This window comes from Ambystoma mexicanum, chromosome 4p, assembly GCF_040938575.1.
Source record: "Ambystoma mexicanum isolate Mex_15411 chromosome 4p, UKY_AmexF1_1, whole genome shotgun sequence".
In the NCBI taxonomy this organism is placed as follows: domain Eukaryota; kingdom Metazoa; phylum Chordata; class Amphibia; order Caudata; family Ambystomatidae; genus Ambystoma; species Ambystoma mexicanum.
In genome coordinates, this window is record NC_090927.1 from 1,277,655,897 (window position 1) to 1,277,670,681 (window position 14,785).

At 48.6% G+C, this 14,785-nt stretch overlaps 1 protein-coding gene across 2 annotated transcripts in view; it reads right to left on the reverse strand.

Moving 5' to 3' along the window:
- LOC138453799 (zinc finger protein 436-like) overlaps window positions 1–13,795 on the reverse strand; it is a 385,513-nt gene extending 371,718 nt beyond the window's left edge. The window contains exon 1 of one of the 2 annotated variants that reach the window (XR_011260531.1): window positions 13,695–13,795. The gene's annotated coding sequence lies outside the window, so the exon portion shown is untranslated. The remainder of the gene's footprint in view (window positions 1–13,694) is intronic. The other variant, XM_069606966.1, reaches the window with a different exon arrangement.
- Window positions 13,796–14,785: the final 990 nt, after the last annotated feature.

Below are 14,785 nucleotides of genomic sequence, written 5' to 3' on the forward strand. Positions count from 1 at the left end.
TGGATAAGATCTTAGCATGGAGGTTGAGGGAGGAGAGGAAGCGGAGAACTATCGGAGTAATAAAGGTGTGTGGCTTCTTGGCTACGTGAAGGCACGTGTTCTTAGGGAGCTCCTGGAGATCCGTCATTGATCCTGTAGTTCATGCTGATTTACGGGAAGAAAAAGCATGCCGGCTTCACATATGAATAAATAAGGTCTGGAGCGGGAGTTGCTTGACTCGTGATGGTGATCTGTGCAGAGCTGGAGTGACTGTGGCCGTCGGAAAGAAGCTCCCGAGATCAGGGGACGGACGAAATGGCCGACCGGGAACAAAGGGTCGCAGACTGACCGCGAGCGAGGCCCCGGCCGTGGATGTAGGCTGCCGCGAACTGACTGGGCAAGCCGCGACTTTGTTGAAAATAAAGCCCCCCGCTCGGGAGCAGCGTTAGGACTTGGCTGGCAGGAGCCGGCTGGAACGGCCGAAATACATCAGGCTGAAACAGTAGAGGAGCCGGGGAGCGCCCGCGCATCCCGACTCCTACACACGCAAGAAGTTCAGAGCGGTTCGCCCTGAGCGTTCGGCGCGCACTGCAGGTGAATCGCAGAGCGCCCGACTCAGAGGGAGCCCGTGAGCAGTTTGGTCCCGGGAACTGTGCGAACTGGGGAGTGCAAGCCCCAGCGAGGACCAGGAGCACCAGGGACGGTGTGCCGGGTGGGTGTGCCGGGTGGGTCCGCCCCCCGGCGAGTGATCGAGCTGTGAGTGCTGCAGCCATCGCACCCTGAGTGAGGTGCTTGGAGGCTGGGAAGAGGAGCCCCCCGGGCGCTGAGGCTCTGCCGAGCGGCGGTGGCGCTCCGGGGGTGGTGCCCAACCGGGCCCCCCAGCGGCGCACAGCTGATCCACGGTGCGGCGCACACAGCCACGGAGTGAGCTGGGGCGTTCGACCCCCGACACAGTCAGATGCACCACACGAGCAGCGGCGTGGCAACGCAAAGGGAAGAGGACGGTGGAACTGTGTTATAGCCGGTAGATGAAGCAGGGTCGCACCGACGTTGGTGCCATCTACTAGAGCTGAAGTTCCCACACACCCACCAACGAAGAGAATAAACACTAGGCTGCATGAGTGGGCCCTGACACCGGTTGGAGAGATCAACAAAGGCAGCCCACCCTGAAACTTTTGTCGAAGCCCGTGCACACGCTGGAAGCAATTGGTTCTGGCATGAGTGGCACAGAGGCTGGAGGGGATCCATAAAACGTGTTGCAGCGGTGGAGCGCGCTGCTGAAATTAGTGCGCCCAAGCCATTGGGCGCACATAGAGACTGGGGTCTGGCACATAAGGCCCAAGAGGGGGCCGGTGAGCACGAACCCCTGCTTGGCACACCAACTGCTGCACACTTGCTGAGGAAGCAGCAAGCATAGCACACGCTAGCAGGGGAGGACCCGAACAGGGTGGTTTGATGACAAAGGAGGCTAACCCCGGGGCACTGGCTGGTCCTCAAATACAATATAAGGAGGCCTCCTTAGTCAAGGACCGTGAGGAAAGCACCTATGGCTGGACTGTGGGCTGGACAGCCTTGAGGCCAACAGAGGGCCGAAGAGGGAGAGCGTTGGGTCAGTGGGTGCACATGACCACTGGCTACTGGAAGAAATACAGCAGGGACCGGTGGTACGACACTGCGCAAGCGGAGGTACGTAGGAGGACACGGCCCCTGGAACGCCAAGAGTGGCCTTTCGCACATAAGGTGACGCTGCTGGCTTACGCCCGGACAGTATAGCAGGATGTCTCCTAAAATCGTCAGACCCAAGAACAAACAGCCCACGCTGGAGGCCTATGCCAAGACGCCTCCAGGTGCAGAAGGGGGCAAAAGCAAGGATACCACTATGGCAGTGGCAGAGACACCGGGCACGATCCAGGAAGTGCTGGCAGCGATTGTAGACTTGAAAGTTGCCTGGGAGACCAAACTGGGCCTGGCAATGAACGATCTGAAAGTGGGTCTGGACCTTAAGATCGGAGCGGTCCAGGAGGAAGTTAATTTGTTGAGACAGGATGTGCGGACGCTTGCAGAGTGCACTGGAAACCTGGAAAAGGAGATGGCATGCGCCGCCCACGGATCGGAGCTCCATGCCCTTGTGCAGTGTGTGGGCAACCTGGAGAACAGGGCGGAGGAGGCAGAAGGGCGCGTCAGACGCAATAACATTCATATTGTGGGTCTGCCAGAAGGAATGGAGGGGCCTAACCCAACAGAATATTTTGAAACCATGCTCCTGCAGGAGATAACAGGCGGAGCACTGACCCAGAGGTTTGCAGTTGAGAGGGCGCACAGGGCCTTGACAAGGAGACTGCCCCCAGGAACCCCCCCGCGGCCGCTGATCGCAAAGATTCGGAACTACCGGGATCGGGAGAAGATACTCGAATTCTTCCGGAAGGGTGGAACGATCGAAAGGGGGCCGGCGAAAATCACGGCGTACCCGGACTATACTTTGCACGTACAGCGCAGCAGGATGAACTTCAATCTTAATCAAATGAGTGGGAGCTCCTGGGAGACAATCCTCGAACCCCTTAATACTTCACCTAGTTAGGTCACTGTTAGACCGGTGACGCCCCGCGGGGTCCTAGTCCTCGGTTCACGGGATAGGACCAGACACGGGTGGGCCTGAGATCTAGGGATGGAGCTGGGCATTTGTTGGGGTTCGGTAGGGTGGGGGGAGGGGAAGGGTTGTGTGCATTGGGGCAGAGTTGGGGAAAGGGGGGGGAGTTTGTTGAGGTTGGGAGGGTTAAGAGTCGTAAAACGGGCCATCGAGGTGGACATCAGAGGGAGTGGAGAGGGGAAGAACACCAAGTCAATGGCATCGGGTAATCTCAGAGTCGTGACCTGGAATGTGCGGGGCCTCAATAGTTATCTAAAACGTAATAAGGTGATGATGTACCTAAAGAGGATGCGGATTGACATAGCTCTGCTACAGGAGACCCACCTCACCAAGGAGAAGTTGGAGGTGGTCAGGAGAAAATGGAGGGGTAATGTCATAGGGGCCACATACTCGGCATATGCAAGAGGGGTGATCACATGGGTGGCACCGCATGTGCCGTTTCAGCTGCTTAGCTCGACGACAGACCCGGAAGGTAGAATGGTGGTGGTGGCGGGACTCCTGGAGAACAGAGAAGTGCACATCATAAATCTGTACGCCCCTAGCCATGATACAGCGACATATTTTAGGTCTCTATATAGAAAAATGAGCCCCCTGGTGGGTGGCACAATGGTGTGGGGAGGGGACTTCAACTGTACCCTGAACCCCAGGATAGACAGGTCAGATGACAAATCTGAAGAGCCAGCGCCAGCAGCCAAAGCGCTGACAACGCTGTTGACAGACCTCGGCCTAGAAGATGTGTGGAGACGACTGCACCCAGTGGATAGGCAATATTCTCATTACGCAGCGCCACATGACCTGCACACGAGGATGGATTATGTGTTCGCTGCTGCCGAGATAGTGGGAGAAATGGTGGGCGCGGAATACAAGGCCCGGATGCTATCCGACCATTCGCCCCTGGTCGTGGAGTGGCGACATCAACCCCCCAGAGCGCGAATCCCGACATGGAGGCTCAGAACTGAGGCCCTACAGGATGCAGGATTTCAAGAGGATTTGAGGGAGGCCATTGAGGAATATTTTGAAATTAACACGGGCAGTGTACGCTCTGTGGGAACAGTATGGGAGGCATTTAAGTTGGTGGTGCGTGGGGTAGCTATATCAAAATCCAAGGGGCTCCAAGGCGGTATTGAACAGGAACTACAAGAAACAGAAAGAGAGTTAGAGGGCCTGATACGAAGTGAGGGGACCACCCGAGAGGACAGCGCCAAGATAAAGGATTTACACATGGCTTGTAGTGAACTATGGGACAGATTATGCAGGCTAAATTATAAAAAATACACAGAGAGGCTACATGCAGGGGGGGATAAGCAGGGTAGATTACTGGCCTGGTTATACAAAAATGAGACCCCACGCCCGGTGATCAGAGAGGTCAGGGACGCGGAAGGTCAAATCTATAATACCCAGGAGGGGGTAAACGAGGAGTTCCTCAGGTATTACAGGCGACTATATGAGGACACAGGGGAAGAAATGAGTCAAGAAATACAGGAAACAATAGAGGACATAGGGCTGCCCGCCTTGGATGACCTAGAACGCCCAGTTCTAGATGCCCCAATCACCGCGGACGAACTGGATGTGGTGATCCAACACCTGCCCACATGTAAAGCGCCTAGGTCGGATGGGTTACCCAGCGAGTTTTATAAAACGTATAAGCAGAAGCTACTCCAGCCGCTGCTTGCCATGTTTAATGGAGCCTATGAGCAAGGGGAACTGCCGGCGTCTCTCCGTGAGGCAGTGATCATCCTGCTCCTGAAACCAGGCAAGCCAGACGTGGAGTGTGGGTTTTATAGGCCCTTGTCTATGCTCAATCAGGACAGCAAATTACTCACGGCTGTGCTTGCCAACAGACTAAAGAGGGTAATTGGCAAGTTGATACACCCGGACCAAACAGGCTATGTCCCCGGTAGGAATATTACAGACAACCACAGGAGGCTGCACCATATCATTGATCACGCCGAGGGAGACTCGGATGAGCTGGCTATCGTGTCGGACGCGGTTAAAGCAGTGCGGTGGCCATGGTTGAAGGCGACCCTGAAAGGATACGGGATCGGGCCAGGATATATCAGATGGGTCCAGATGTTATATAGCTCCCGACTGCGAGAGTTAAAACAGGAACCATAATCTCAGATAAATGGCAGCTCAGCAGGGGGACCAGACAGGGATGCCCCTGGTCGCCCATGCTATATATTTTGGCATTAGAGCCGCTGGCAATTTGCCTGCGGCAACAATACAGGGAGGTGGGGATCCGTACGTCAGGAGGCGCACACCTGATATCACTATATGCAGATGATATGCTCCTCTATTTGTGCTACCCGGAGGAGAACCTGCAATATGTGCTGGAGGTGATGGATCGTTATGCCACCCTCTCGGGCATATCGGTGAACCCCGGGAAGTCCAGTTTGTTCCCCTTGGGAAGGTACAAGAGCACCCCATTGGAGAGACTACCCATCCTGCAAATACCCTGGCAGCCCGTGACATTCAGGTATTTGGGCGTAAACATTTACCATAGGATAGAGACAGAACACAAAAACAATACAGAGAAAGCAATTGAGGGGATTAAGAATAGCATGGCATTCTGGTCTAGATTACCCCTAGCCCTGATGGGAAGAGCAGCTCTGGTCAAAATGGTGGTTCTGCCCAGACTCTTGCATTTTTTTGTGAATGTCCCGTACATGATCCCCAGACGCTTTTTCGTGAGACTCCATGGCATGTGCAGTGGCTTCATATGGGGCAACTCCAGGAATAGGGTGGCCCTGAGTAAACTACAGAACACATGTGATAAGGGGGGCATAAACCTGCCGAATTTCGACCTGTATTACTTGGCGGGACAGCTGTTATATGTGGCTAGGTGGTTGTCCGCAGAGGACTCAGCAGAAGCCAGGCTTTTACAAGGTGATTCAGCTCCATACTTTCTAATAGAGACAGTGTGGCTGCGTAAAACCAAAATGGCGGGGATGGGGAGACTGCTGGTGCTGGGCTGGGAAGTCTGGCGCAGAACATGGAGAACTGTGGTCGACCCAGATCCGCTTTCTCAGCAGGTCCCGCTGGTGTCGTTATGCGGGGACAACTCCCAACTGTTCACAGGGGTCCGCAGATACTGCGAACTGGTGGGCCTAGCTACCCTCCTAGATATATGGCAGGAAGGGGAGGCATTGGAATTTCAGAGGCTGCAGGAGGAGATGGGGTACCAGGCTCATGAAACGGGTGAGGGAGAGGTGGCCTGAGACGGTGCTAGCGGAAGAACCTGATGCCACCCTGGAAATGATGTACGATGTCTCGGAGGGTGGACACAAAATATCCAGGATATATGAGCTCCTGAGTGCGACGGCGGGGAAGGAGCTGCTCCAACTGAGGAATGACTGGGAGTCGGAGGTAGGAGAACCCATGACAGAGGGACAGTGGGATAGAGCACAAAAGGTACCACAAAAAGGTGTCCCGGAATGCGAGACTCCAGCAGATTCAGTTGTATGTCACCCACAGAGCCTATTTGACCCCCGGAAGAATAGCCAGGTTTGGAGGCTCGGCTATACAGAAATGCCCCAGGTGCGGGGAGGAGGAGGCAGGGCTGCTGCACATGTTCTGGGCCTGCCCTGAGGTGCAGAGATTCTGGGAAGAAATAAGGACGAGAATGGCCAGCGGGGGAGTGGTGCTTGACGTGAGGTCTGCTTGGGCATGCATGCTTGGGAGTTTTCCCAGGCCACGTAATTCAAAGCATATCCGCAAGATGAAGGACCTGGCCTATATTTTAGCCAAGCATAGAATTGCAATGTGTTGGAAAGCGTCCCATAGGCCTAGAGTGGAGATATGGTGGGCGGACCTCTTGAGATGGGCAGAAGCAGAAACTGTGGTATGGTTTGAAGCTGTCGCCAGGGGGGAGTCGAGGAAGTGGCCCCCCTGATAGCCTGGAGGCAACTGGTGACCTCAATGGCAAACCCCCACCAGGTCAATCACGAAACAGAAGACTCAGATGAGTCGACAAGCACTGAGCTTCCTGAAAATGCTCATGCAGATGGCACGAATGAGACGGCTCGGGTTTGTGGGGAGGGAGAGGGGAGGACAGAGAATAAAACTGTATAATATGATGTGTTGATACTGATTATGAACGTCCTAAAAAAAGGTTGTAATGTTTGGTGTGTTTTTGTTTAAAATAATACAAATTGTTTAAAAAAAAACATTTTGTTTAAAAATATCTTTGCCCCCGGAACACCATCCACTGGTTTCTGTAGCACTCAACCCCCTGCCCGAGCTCGAGACCTTGAAATGTTATAGGACCTTTTTTTTAAATCCTGGATCCACCACTGCCATACACCCCCTCCCACTTCTCAAGAATACAGTGTAAAACATGTATACATAATTTTGAAGGATGAGAAACTGTGCAGAAACCTCTCACGAATCAAGCTCAGGTTATTCAACCAGGATTGGCAAAGCCAACAGATTTGGCTTTTGACACAAGAGTACTACTGGGCCACTAGATGTCAAGAGCTGGCAATTGGTGTGGGTAGTTGGACATTTGCCGTGCACTGCCACCATATGCCCATCTAATTAATACATATAAACAAGCCAAAATTGCCAACTTTGTCAGTGCTTGTTTTTAAGAATACTTCAGCACGAGCAACAGTGGCAAGAAGATGCATATTGCTTATAAATAAATTGCCTGAAGGGATACTTGGTTAATAGATTTTCATTAACTACGGTGCTCATTTACAACTCGAATCAAGCCATTAACCCACAACAATGCATCATACAAAAAGTTAAATCGGGGTAGTCCCTTAAAGCATACAGTGGATTGGGACTTTGTGAAATGTATTAAATGTTAAACCAGAAGTATCCACTATGCTGCGTAAAAGAAAAAGTTATAGTTTAATTCAAGGCAACTTAGTTTGTTTTGTATCCTGTACCACGGATATCAGTATTATTTTTTGCCACTAAATTTTTTCTCTGAGAACATTCCTTCATTTTGTCAATGTAATTTATTTTGCACTTACAAAAAATGTACATAAATGTGAATATACAATCTCAAATGATAAAGCAGAAAAAAAAGAAAAGGAATTAAAAGAGAGACATTTGGTTCCATTTTTACAAATAATTGAATGTAGACAGTGAATAAACCAATAAGTCATTGAATACAAATAGTACAAAAATGAAAAAACAAATTTCCAAAATAACAAAGGGAAATCCTAACGGCCCAAAATTAACCCACAACAAGGCTGATTAGAAGTAACACTGGCAGGCCCTATTGTAACGCTTATGGGAAGTGCGAGCTAAAACAACATGGCGTCGGTGCGCAGCCATCTTGGACTCATCTCCCATCACCGTAATAAAAGCCTGCGTCTCAGCGTGCTTCGTAGAGTAAATGAGCATTTCAGTAGCGAAAGCAGAGCAAGGTCACATAACTACATAAATATTGTTGCTGAGTGGATTTACTGTGGAGAATAGTTATTGTATTGTCTACTGAAGGACAAATTTGAGAGGGAGTCGGAGCGCCCTGCAGGTGCAATGATAAGGGGTTCTGGGAATGAATGCAAGGAGAGGGACGCTGGGTTTTTCCACTTCTGGCTTGTTTTTTCCACCCTCTGCCCCTTCCACTTATGATCTGCTCTTCAGCCGAGGGCAGTCATAACTAAGAAGGGCTGGGAAAATACCCCCAGAGAGAGAAGAGGGTATTCCTCTGTGGCAACAGTTAGAATTTGGACCACCGGGTGATGCAGTCTTGCTGAGAGGGAGGACGCTCCACTCCAGACCCTATTTGTACGAGAGATCTCTTTGCCTACTCGCTTTGGGACTAAGCAGTGTCGTAGTGGCCTAGATGAAGGTGTCTTCTGCTACTTTACTAACGGTGATGGCCTTTTATTTATTTGTTATATGTTTCTATATAACTGACCATATGTTTGTTTATGTATGCTGAGTTCATATATGTTGAGTGAATAAAGGGCCTATAACGAGCCATTTTCATCTATATTATAAAAAAATAAAAAATAAAAAAACTATCGGAGTAATAAAAACTGAGGAGGGAGAGTCTTTCTACGTCTCTAGAAGCATTGGAAACAAATGTGCAAAGTACTACAGTAATCTCTATGCCTCCAGAGCAGAGATGAGGCACAGATAGATGCATTTTTGAAGGGATTGTCCCTACCAGGACTCCCCAAAGAAATTGTGGAGAACCTCAAACGCCCCATAACTGTAGAAGAGGTCCTACTGCCATCAGGGGGATGAAATCAGGGTCAGCGCCAGGGGAGGATGGCTTCTCGATGAAGTTCTACAAACTATTCACGTCACTGTTGGCCCCACACTTGGGGAAGGTATTCAACGCATGCCTACAAGGGATGCCCTACCACCCACGACGTTGCTCGCAACGATCGTAACGATACCTAAGGAAGGGAAGGATCCTGCCAGGTGATCTTCCTACCAACCTATCTCTCTCTCTCTCTCTCTCTCTCTCTCTCTCTCTCTCTCTCTCTCTCTTAAACAGGGATGTAAAGATCCCTGCAAAGGTCTTGGGAACAAGATTGGAAGTGGGATTACCACTATTAGTACATGGTGACAAGGTGGGCTTTATAAGAGGGAGACAAGGGGCGGACAACATCCGGAAAACAATAAACCTAATCCATGGTGCCCAAATGAGGGGCCAGGATGCCTGTTTGGTGTCCCTGGACTCAGAAAAGGCCTTCGACAGGGTTGACTGGCCCTTCATGATGACGGTTCTGACGAGAATGGGGATGGGGACAAACTTTCTGAGATGGGTGGCGGAACTATACAATAAACCCAGGGCCAGGGTTTGGGTCAACGGGGGTCTCACTGAGACTTTCGTGCTAACAAGAGGCACAAGACAGGGCTTTCCCCTATCTCCATTACTTTATGCCCTAGCGATGGAGCCTCTGGCGATTGCCAGATTCGGACAAATGGGCAAATTAAGGGTATAGTAGGGGGAGAGAGATTGAGTGCAAACTCTCATTCTTTGCAGACGATATATTGGCCTACCTCACTTATATACAGCACTCCCTCCCGGCACTCATGGCTCATATCTCGGAGTATGGTGGCCTCTCGGGGTTCAAGAACAATGTAGGGAAATCCTGTATATTGCCTATGCTCAACCAGAGCCCCCTTCTCGATTCGAAAAGGAGATACCAGGGCATGTGGGTTGACCGAAAAAGTATTAAATACCTGGGCATTCAGGTGATTAGGGACCTAAATGAGATGGTTGCAGCTAATGATGACCCCCTCAGAGCTCAACGGAAAGCTGACTTGAATAGATGGGACCACCTCATACTGACCTGGCATAGTAGAATGACTTCAATAAAGATGAACGTGCTCCCCAGGCAGCTGTATCTGTTTGCAGCAATCGCAAGGCAGTTTACAGAGATGTTTTTCCTAGAAGTCACAGGGGAACTCTGAAGATTTATATGGAGAAATAAGACACCTATGGTTAAAATGGCCACCCTGACACTCCCACAGGATTTGGGTTCCCTGATGTCTGCCTGTATTATAAGGCAGCTCAATTTAGGGTGATGCTCGAACACATGATGGACGACCTGAGGACCTATTTGACTTACCTGGAAGACCTGGTGGCACACCCCTTGAAAGTGCAGGACTACCTTTTTGTCCCCAATCAGATCCATTCCGGAACGGCTGAGATCCCACCCCACTGTGGAGATTTTTTGGTCAATCTGGCATGAATCCAAGGGCACCGAGGGTCTTACAACAAGGCCCTCTCCTATGTCCTCCGTGTGGGGGCCCCCATTTGATTTTGGACATCAGGGTCTGTCCTTCTCACAGAAATGGTCGGATATGGGCCTGGAATGGGTAGGACAGCTATTTAAGGAAGGGGTCTTTCTAGACTTGGTAACCGCCCGGGAGGTCTTGGGGAGGGACTCGATTTCAGTGTTCGAATATCTCTGCATCAAAGGTTTATTAACGGACCCAAAGTGGGGAAAATCAGTAAGGAGAGAGTTAACGGCAATGGAAAAGGTTATTGACTATCCAACACGAGAAAGGGTATCCTATCCAAGCTGTATAAAACTATGAATGAGACGTACAAAGGAGACAAACATTCCAGAAGTACTGTGTAGACTTGGCGAGTGAAGAGATCTCAAAGGAGGACTGGGCTTGAATTTACAAAATCACCTTTCAGGGGGGGCCTTTTCACCTCCACGACAGATCATAACTTTAAAATGCTGGTGTGATGGCACGGGGATCCCCTGAGATTGTCTAGGATGTTTGCGGGATCTTCCCCCATGTGCCCAAAGGGTTGTAGACAGCGGGGGTCCTGGTCCACACGTGGTGGTGGTGTTCCAAGGTGCAAGTGTTTTGGAAGGACCTGAGCTGGCTAGAAGAGATCACGTGAATTCAGTTAGGCCTAGACCCGCTACAGATTCTTTTGGGGATCCCAGAGAAGGACAGGGACGAATACAACCCCCCCAAGATGTGGGAAAGCACAGTTGAAAGAGGGGCGTTTGGCTGTAGTCCAGTGCTGGAAAAGTGAAACGCTGCCGTCAAAAGAAGTATGGGAAGGGAAAGTACACAATATGATGATTATGGAGAGCCTGATGGCCGCAGTTAACAATGGGATGAGTGAGTTTCTAGTAAAGTGGAGTGCTATGTTGCTCAAGTGGGGACTGGATGAAGGAAATCTTGGGGGTCGAGTAAGCACATAAGTGGATTTTGAACCAGGGAAGAGATGGGAGAAGCCCCAGAGGGAGACAAAAAAGGTAGAACACAGACACTGATGAAGGGGAAACAACACAACTGAACGAGTTTGGCTGAGAGGGGGGGTAAAGGAATAGGGGAAGCTTAGGGGTAGAATGAGTGGGAAGTGTTGAGTAGAGGGGGGTGGCCAAGACTTCTGATAAGTAATGTGGTTTGTTACTGAAGTCATTATTTTTTAAATGTCTTGTTCTCATAATAAATGCTAATAAAATTGAGTATAAAAAAAGAAATGTTTTCAAAGATATTTATTTATTTATGCATTTATAGAGCGCTCTGCGCTCTAAACCCAGAGGCATCAAGGCGCTGGTTACAGCAATTTGTACAGCACAGCAGGTGAAACAACATACATTTTAGGTTCATATTCACTGATAGATGGATCAGAAGCCATGTGTTCTATGATCCTACCAATGTGTTAAGCGCTTTTTCAAAGCATATATGCACTTAGATGAATAAAATTACTTGAATCATTTGCTTGAACTGGTTTCGGTACAGTGTCACCCCTTTCTGTATGGTTTCATATTTTACAGTGCATAGTGTGATAAGCTCCGTTTTTGCTGTAATAATTCTCATTTGAGATTGAATTGAATGTGTGCAATTTTAAACCACAACATTTCCAAGACTGTGCACCTCAACAGTTCACCCCTGACTATGCCTGGAGATTAAGGTTATGGATTCAAGTGTACCTTTTTTGTGTCCACATTCAGGAGTTTAAACACGGGTCTACCTGGCATCTATTCTCGTGTTATTATAGTGGAGGGACTTGCTCCCAGATCTTCACTACAGGGTTCACATCCAACATTTTACAACTGCTGAATGACTTCTAGTTAATTACCTATGTAAAGATAATATCTGTTCCGGAAGGAGTATCTTTGCTGTGAGCTACATACAGAATTGTACATGGGTGACTATCAACTATGAGGACATATTTCCATGGGGTTCAGTGTCACATCTGATAGATTAGGGAGAAGCTTGAGTTGTCTATAATGTTACTCTGGACCCTTGGGTGAAATACTTTTCCTTGGTTTTTATGTTGTATTTGGGGGATTTCAACCTGTTCACGGTTTCAGATGAAAGGTAGGGTCCTTTCCTCCAAGAAGGTCATCCCTTCTTGTTTTCAGCGCAGCCTGAGGTGCTGTGAGGAATCGGCAGGAGTAGGAAGAGGGATCCGAGAAGCTTTTGTTTCGGCCCACAGAACATGTGTGGGTATGTGATGTCACTGCAGATAGCGGTCGGAATTAATATTGCAGAAGCTAAAAGCAGCTCCTGGTTATCCAGTATTAACCAGTGACCAGGAGCTACCAATGGGGAACAAGGAGCTAGTGTATAGCTCTGCAAATCTAACCTCCACATAAAATGCAAGCATAACACTTTGGGCCTCATCAGAAGTTGTCTGGTATGCCCGCGGTAAATATGGGCAGAAAGTTGGCGCATTCCCCTTCAGCTCGAATCGAATCCACCAAGTTTCCCCCAAACTTGGGATTGGGCAGTGCAGTAACGATATTACACCCGCACTTTTACTGTCCAACCCCTGATGAGGCCCTTTGACTATTATTTATGACCCCTTATGCTTTAAATGTTGCATAGATGTGTACTAATGTGTTTTTTATAAATTGGCCCAAATGCACAGTTACCTTCACATAGATGTTTTTGTTCGGCATTAGTTGGACTGGGTAGCTTCTGGCAGCTGTTGGTATCAAGTTAACCAGGCTCTTGTAGGTTACAAGCAGGAGCTAAATTGCTCCCATCTCCCCTAAATTTCGAACCCTGAAATAGGAGCTTCATATTTCACTGCGCTGATCTCATAGTGGGGAGTTATGACTTTTCAGTTTGAGTAAACGCGATAATAGAATTCAATTGAATCCAAACATAAACATCAGAAATGCAAAATCTCCCACAACTCACGAGAGTCTCCAGCAGAAGGATGCGATCTTATGGGGGAATTCCTTTCTCCTGCTTTCTAAAGCCAAATCTCCCTCCCCACGGGTCAAGAAACTTAGCATGTCTGTAACATTTGTATTAACTATGGCAAGAGTTGGACGTTTTTGGTACACAGATGCATTTAATCAGTATTATACAGTTTACTAGATAAGTTGTGTACATTTTCAATAATGTACAGCATTCATACAATTTACAGTGCAAAGAGGTTTGGCACCTTGATAACTCACTTTTAAAATCACACAAAGTACAGGTTTTCATACCTTTTACTTGACTAACTGGAAATGTTTTGCAGAGATAGAAATGTGTTCCATCCCTGGATAATATTTAGTTAATCTTATATATGGTATCAAAAACCTCAAAATATTCACATAATTAGTAGTAATAGTGTCCAAACTCACGCCCTTTCATGGCTCGAGCCGATCATATTACTCACCTTATCTTAACCCTATGCCTCCTGATAAAATATAAGTCAGACTTGCCACTGGGAGCAAGAAAGTATAGTGTCTGGGTTCACACAAATCTCTCCCACTAAAAGCGAACTGTGATAATGCAATAAACGAGTAGAATGCACCCGCCCAGAGATCGAGACACTTATCACCCTGACATGCGTCTGCAGAGTAAGTGCTTCGCGTGAAGCGATTCCCGTAGTATAAGTAAAGATATGAAACTGTAGAACTTGTGATATGCAATTTGTGAATATGGTAGCCATCTTTAAATGTATTTCGCGTTAATATAAATGTTTTCAGTGAAATGTTTAAAAGTCGTTCACCGATCTGTTGTACATCATTATATTATTATATAAAATGAATACAAATTATTAAACACAAAAAAAAGTCGTTGGCAAATAGTTACATCGCTACTGTAGCAAACACCTTTGTATTTCAATCATTCAATCACAACACACTTCAAATTTACGCACACGGTTTAATTTTGAATGTGCTAATAAACGGTCGGAAAAGTCAATTGAATACTGCACCTTGGGAAACAGGAAAAACTATAAATGTTCAAAAACAAATGGGTTGTCATCCGTGCAACTCAGCCCTTATTCACACCAAAAGTATTGGTTCCTGGAAGGCTAATAATTAGTGATTCTTAAAACCGTGTTTGTGTGTTAATTGCCACGGAGGCCGGTGGCCCCTCTGCGCCTCCCACCAGCGGGGGCATCTATACAATGGCGTGGTGTGGTGGCCTGAATGAGGACAGGAAACAGGCTGTGCTGAACAGTGGTGTTTTTTTGGACACCTGAAACAACTCACTTAACTGGGAATGGCAGAGTCCAGGGGCAGTGGCTTAGCAGTACTCACTATGTTAGGTAGTCTCTGCATGCAGCTGCTTCACTGCCCGGTGTGTGTGTCAGGGATGCACACACTACACTTCAGAGCACCCAGGTGACTGCCCTCAGCCATGGCATTACGCTTTAAGTGCACAGCCTTTAGAAGTCAGGGCCTGGAAGCATCTGGGCTCCTGGTTCAGGAGGAGCGCTGGGGCGTTGCGTTCACTACGCTGCCCGACGGATTCTGGCCT